This window comes from Rhinatrema bivittatum, chromosome 1, assembly GCF_901001135.1.
Source record: "Rhinatrema bivittatum chromosome 1, aRhiBiv1.1, whole genome shotgun sequence".
Classification (NCBI taxonomy): Eukaryota; Metazoa; Chordata; class Amphibia; order Gymnophiona; family Rhinatrematidae; genus Rhinatrema; species Rhinatrema bivittatum.
Genome location: NC_042615.1, coordinates 652,214,601 through 652,220,600, shown reverse-complemented (window position 1 = coordinate 652,220,600; position 6,000 = coordinate 652,214,601). Strand labels below are relative to the sequence as shown.

At 39.8% G+C, this 6,000-nt stretch overlaps 1 protein-coding gene across 1 annotated transcript in view; it reads left to right on the top strand.

The window, feature by feature from the left end:
* Positions 1-555: 555 nt before the first annotated feature.
* Positions 556-6,000, top strand: part of FAM81B (family with sequence similarity 81 member B) — a 222,653-nt gene continuing 217,208 nt past the window's right edge. The window contains exons 1-2 of the mRNA XM_029573123.1: positions 556-610; positions 1,344-1,485. The gene's annotated coding sequence lies outside the window, so the exon portion shown is untranslated. The remainder of the gene's footprint in view (positions 611-1,343; positions 1,486-6,000) is intronic.

Here is a 6,000-nt window from a genome sequence, read left to right as displayed (position 1 = left end):
TAGATCAGAGAAATCAGTGATCACTGTCCTAAATACAGAGGGATAATTTTATCTGGATACATTTATCCAAATATATTTAGCAGCAGATTTACCTGGCTAAGTCCCACTAAATATCCCAAATATAGCTACTCATACAACTTTACCCAGTTATCTTGGTCCTAGCCAAATTAATGAATACCTTCCTATTTTTAGGTGATAGCTCCCCTGCAGCAATTATAAATGACTCCACATGTAAACTTTTCAACAAAACAAAAGCCATCCGGATGATTGTATTTATCCAAAGACAGTCATTTTTGTTCTCTCCTGTTTTTTTTTTTGCTAGCTGACAGGACTATGCTAGTTTTCAGGGAATGCATTGCTTACTCAAAATTGGCATTTTTTTCTACACATTTTTACTACACTTTGATATTCCTGTGAGCATGGATAACCTCTTGCTATAAACCTGCTGTAGACATTAACAACTGAGTGACGTAATGCTGGGTGCAGACTGATGTCACAAATGGCTGTCTGTCACTGAGACATTATGCCCCCATTTTTTTCTCTCCCCTTTTGCACACTCACACAACCGTGGGGATGCAAGCCAGAAAGAATGTAATGCAGGATACTGTGTGTAAGTTTTGTAAGTACATGAATGTTAGGGCTCCTAAGATCTGTACCTGGCACACTTCCTTATGGAAGCAGGTAGCCTGGTAACCTAGTGACAGAGAGTAAACAAAAGTGCTCAGAGACAAGAGCGCTTACCGAAACTTGTAACACAAGGAAGGTGTTTCAGCCGAGTTAGTTAAGGTACAGTAAGCAAGTAAATCAGACAACAATACTAATTTTAAGAACACAACACTTTTGTACACATAAGGATATGATTTTTTTTAACCTCATTTCCGAAGGCTTATGAGATCACTCTGTGTGTGTGTGTGTGTGTGTGTCTGTGTGTGTCTGTGTGTGTTCGCATTCCTATTAACTTTTCTACTTAGCATCCTATCCACACACAATTTTCAAGCTATGTCAGGAGGGAACATGAACACTTTAACAAAGGAAGGACTTTTGAATCCGTGCACATCAGTGGATGTTCATGTCCCAGAAAGCAGGCTTCAGGTCTGGCTGGAATGTGCTTTAATGACAGACTGGTTAATACTTTTGGGTATATGCTAAATGGAACAGAGCTCTCTAAAGTTGTGACTGTGACTGGAGTTTTGCCTTCACATGTCCATGGCTGACCAGCTGAGGCTTATCCCCCTCCTGGACAGCTGTTTGCAGAGTGACATAGTGCAGGGCGATTAAATCCTCTTACTCAATGTCGGGCAGGTTTTACTCTAGCTATGTTTGCTTTGTTTCCTTGAGAACAGTGTTTCTGGCACAACTCTTCATTCTATGGGGTTCCGATTAAAGGGATAGGGCTACTGCATATAATCTACATGAAAGATACAACTGAGCTGCTCTTTATACAACACTGGGGGGACAAAGAAGGACAAACTAGCAGTTTTCTAGGTAAGAAATAATGCTCTCATTTAAAGTTTCACTATTCCAAAGCTATTTTCTTTCAGAGAAATCAGGGTGTACTGTTTACTACTGTATGCTTTATATGTGGTTATGTTGAAGTTAAAGTTAGCAATCAATTAATTAAAAGTGGTCCTGTCCATTGCATGATGGCTCAAGCTTCTTCTGTCATTAGCAGAGAAGATACACTCATCAGAATATGGGCTTTCATGACTTTCATACTGTAAATAAGGTACGGTGTGCCTTCTGTCTTATTTCTATGATGGTTTCTCATCAAACGTGCTGCATATTTCATAGAAAAGTTATAGAAGATTCCTCTTTTAACAAAATAAAAAAGGATGGTATAAAGTATGAATATTTTACAACATGCTTTGATCTATGCTCTAGTCAAGGAAATCATTTGAAGTTCATCCATACCTGGAGTTTAAGCAAGGCAACAGAAAAGCCGATGTGAACAGTTGTTTAAGTTTTTTAATTTAATTTAAAAACATTTATATTCTGCCAATCTTAACGTCAGTTAGCCTCACCTCATTTAAAGAAAAAGCATAGATTGAAATTAGGAATGTGGAACTAGAGATGCGTGGACCAAATCTAAACAATCTATAAGCCATACAGAGCTATCCGGTCAATAGTCACCCTGCATGAACAAGGGAAACAAGGAATATTATTAATGGACAAAAACAGAAAAAACTAAACGTGTAATAAAATTCTAGAAAAATATGTATAATATACTTTCCAAAGCATCATACCTGCTCTGGCTTATTTGCTTTAAGTCATGTTAGGTAAGAATTTGCAAGCTTAACCAGTCATCAATTTGGAATGATAATCATAAAAAATGTTTGAAAAATGTAATTAAAAACGGATGAGGTATTTTTATTTATGTAAGGGGCACTTCATTCTCTTACCACTTATTTTCCTCTGGCTAACTCTAGGGAGAACCTTGGCACTTTTTGGACCTACCCTAAGGTTTTTCTTTTGTCCAGAGTGCTAGGATTGGTCAGCTCAGCAGCATAAAATCCTGGCTGAGCATGTGCACAGTGTGGATGTAGTTTTGGTTTTTGGAGTGAGGAGTGGTGATTTTTTTCAGAGGACCCTGATAGGCCTCATAGTCTGAACCATTGGGTGATAAGGACTGTGTTCAGACCTAGAAGGACCCTTTCTTTGAGAGAGAAGAAAAGAAGATGGAGGTTATTGACCTTTTTGAGAAAGTTGGTTTTTCCTTGACCTTCCTTCTGCCCAGTTTAAGTGGACATGGTAGTAACCCAGAAGAGAGAAGAGACTTGTTTTGGAAAAGTTTTATTTTTTATTTTTGTTGGGAGGAATCTTTTACCGTCAAATTTCTTGCCATCTAAAGGACTGTTTTTTCTACATTCCTGTCTCCAGGAAGAGACATTGACACGGAGGTAGGGACATTGACTCCGAGATGGGAGAGAGAGAGAAAGGAATAAGGCACTTGGAGTTTTCTTTTGAAATGTGTCAAGAGATTTTTTGCATTTTTCTTGTGATTTTGGATTCTGATCATTTTCCTAAGTTACAGTAAAATTGTATTTGAACGCCATTTTAAGAGTCGTTCCTGCTACTTTCAAGAACAAGGATGTGTCAGCTGAGACAGCTTGAAGTGAGTACAGCTGGAAGAATGATTATGAGTTGTAAGAGGCTGGGTAAAGGTTCCCCCCTCACCAAGAGTCTAGGGCCCCGGAGGCTTGTCTTCCTTGCCTCCTGAGGAATCCCCACCCCCATATAGACACATACGTGCGGCAGGGATATTGTAAATGATATGCACGTACTTGCAAGCACAATATAAAATTAATCGTATCTCTGCTCGCGTGCCAATATGCACGTTAATGGGTGTATGCGCGCTCATTTAAAATATACCTGAAAGGTTTTAAGAGGCCAATGTTCAGCTAAGATAGCAGGATACTATAGCTGAGATGTTCAGTGGCACTGTTGAATATACTATGCTTTCCTAAAGTCAGCCAGATAAGGGTATCCGGCTAACTTTAGAAAAGCCGAATAAACTCTCCTAGACTTATCCTAGGCTAATTAATCTGGATAACACTGAATAATGGCGTTAACCAGCTAAGGGGGTCATTTTGTAAGCATATTGCACGTGAAAAGGGACTTTTCGCATGCGATACCTAGATCGGGACGGAGTCGGGGCGGCGGCAGGGCGAACGCCGCAGAAACTTCGCTGATGGTGAAAATTTAAGGCTCCTTATCGCTGCCAGTAGCGCACCCAATAGCACCGCCTTTTACGATGGCGCTATTGGGTGCGAAAGCCGGCAGCGATCGCACCGCGGTGGTGCGATCACTGCTGGATTAGGCAGGCCCCCACCCCCCCGCTAAGCCCCCCCCGCCCCCCATTAGCGCCGGGATTCACAAACCGGCACGAAGAAAGAAAATCCAGACCTAAATTAGCCAGACAAATGGCATCAATCCAGCAAAAAGGTAAGACACATTATCGCTGCCAGTAGTGCGCCCAATAGCAGCACCTTTCACAGTGGCGCTATTGGGTACGAAAGCCAGCAGTGATAACACTGGTTGTGCGATCGCTGCTGGCTTTCGCAGGCCCACCCCCCGCTTCGTCCCCCACCTCCCATTACCTCGTGATTCAGAAAACTTTGCGAAGATAGAAAATCCAGGCCTAAGTTTGCTGGTTAACCTTAAACCTACTTCTGAGCAGGTCTAAAGTTATCCAGCCTTATGTAGCCAGATAACATGCTACTTAACCAGATATTTTCAAAAAATATCTGGCTAAGTAGTGCTGACATGAAGAATGAAAAGAAAGAAAAGGACCAGCGGGCCAATCCCCTCCCTCCCCCCCAAAAAAACAATACAAACGTCCTAGAGAAAAATGAGGGCAAAATTCATAAAGCTTCTAATGGATAAATTATTCTATTAATATTTGCTGGAGAAGTTATCCCAAATATTCAGCAGGGTAAATGTCCTGCTGAATATTTCTAATTAAGGTTATTTGGCTTGGCGACTACCGGTTAAGATGTTTTCCTGAGAAGTCAGAAAGATGAGAGGCTCCAACAGGATCCAGTAATATCTGTTTTCTTTTTGGCTTCTTCTCCTCAACTTACAGCCATCAGGTCGGCACTAAATGCTAGAAGACCGGTGACTAGGTTTTCCATGAGGAATGACCTCAAAAGTGCAAAAAGCATTGAGAGATAAGACCAGATCTTCCTCACCTAAAATGGCATCAGAAACAGTGACAACAGATTCACTAAATAAACTACAGTCGGCAATGGAAGAGCTTAAATGTTATTTAGAAAAGCATAAAACACAGCTATCAGAAATCGGGGAACGCCTTATTTCACAGGAAATGGTGATAGAGAACCTCTCCCTCACAGATCGTAGAGCTCCAAAAGAAAAATGCAGAACTGATGGAGAAACTCGATGATCAGGAGAATCGAGGACATAAGAAAATATTCATATATAGGCCTAACCAAGAAAGTGAAAGATAGTGAACTCTTGCATTTTATGCAAGTATGGCTGCTGGAAAATTCCCCTAGACCCCGCCCAGTAATTGCTTGACTTCTTAACTAGGCTGTAAAAGAAAAATATGCATTTCATTTATTTAAAACTATCAATGGTTTACATAAAGTATAATTAAAAATATAAGATACAATAAGATATAAAAGAAAACAAAAGAAAGTTACAGATAAAAAATTAAAAGTACAATAAAAACAAATTAAAACAAAATAATGCTGTCCTATAAGAAGCTGAAAACACTGGATTATCATGGTGCTAAAAAACTGCTTTTTCAGTATTTCTCTGCTTGAGTATCTGCTCAGCGAAAGGCAGTATCACCCTTTTGCAATACTTTGTACCAAATAGGTATCAAGTTTCATTATTATTCCCTGCGCAACTATGGGTAATGCATGAGGGCCATACTCTTTCTTACAGACTAAAGAACAATTGGAGGAGTTCCTTAAAACTCTACCGGAGTAATGTCTCTTCTAATGGACAGAAGCTAAATCTATTTGTCAACTTACATTCCTACTTCTTTATTCTCCTTTGAATAGCCGATATGATAAAGTGAAATGAAGATCGGCTGCAAAAGGTGATAAGTGGTGGTGGTGAAAGGAAGTCTGGTCTACCGCAAGTTAACAAGGCACTGTATTTATTTATTTGATTGTATCAGGTGCAAACTGTATGACACTGGGCCGATGATTTCAATATATTATCCACTATGACACCTAGATCTCATTTCTGGGTTATAACTCCTAAGATAGAACCTAACATTGTGTAACTACAGCAAGGGTTATTTTTCCCTATATGCATCACTTTGCACTTGTTCACTTTAAATTTCATCTGCCATTTGGAAGCTCAATCTTCCAGTCTTGCAAGATCCTCCTGCAATTCATCACAATTTGCTTGAGATTTAACTACTCTGCATAATTTTGTGTCATCCGCAAATCTAATCACATCTCTCACTTTCCAGATCATTTATAAATACATTAAAAAATACTGGTCCAAATACAGATCCCTGAGGCACTC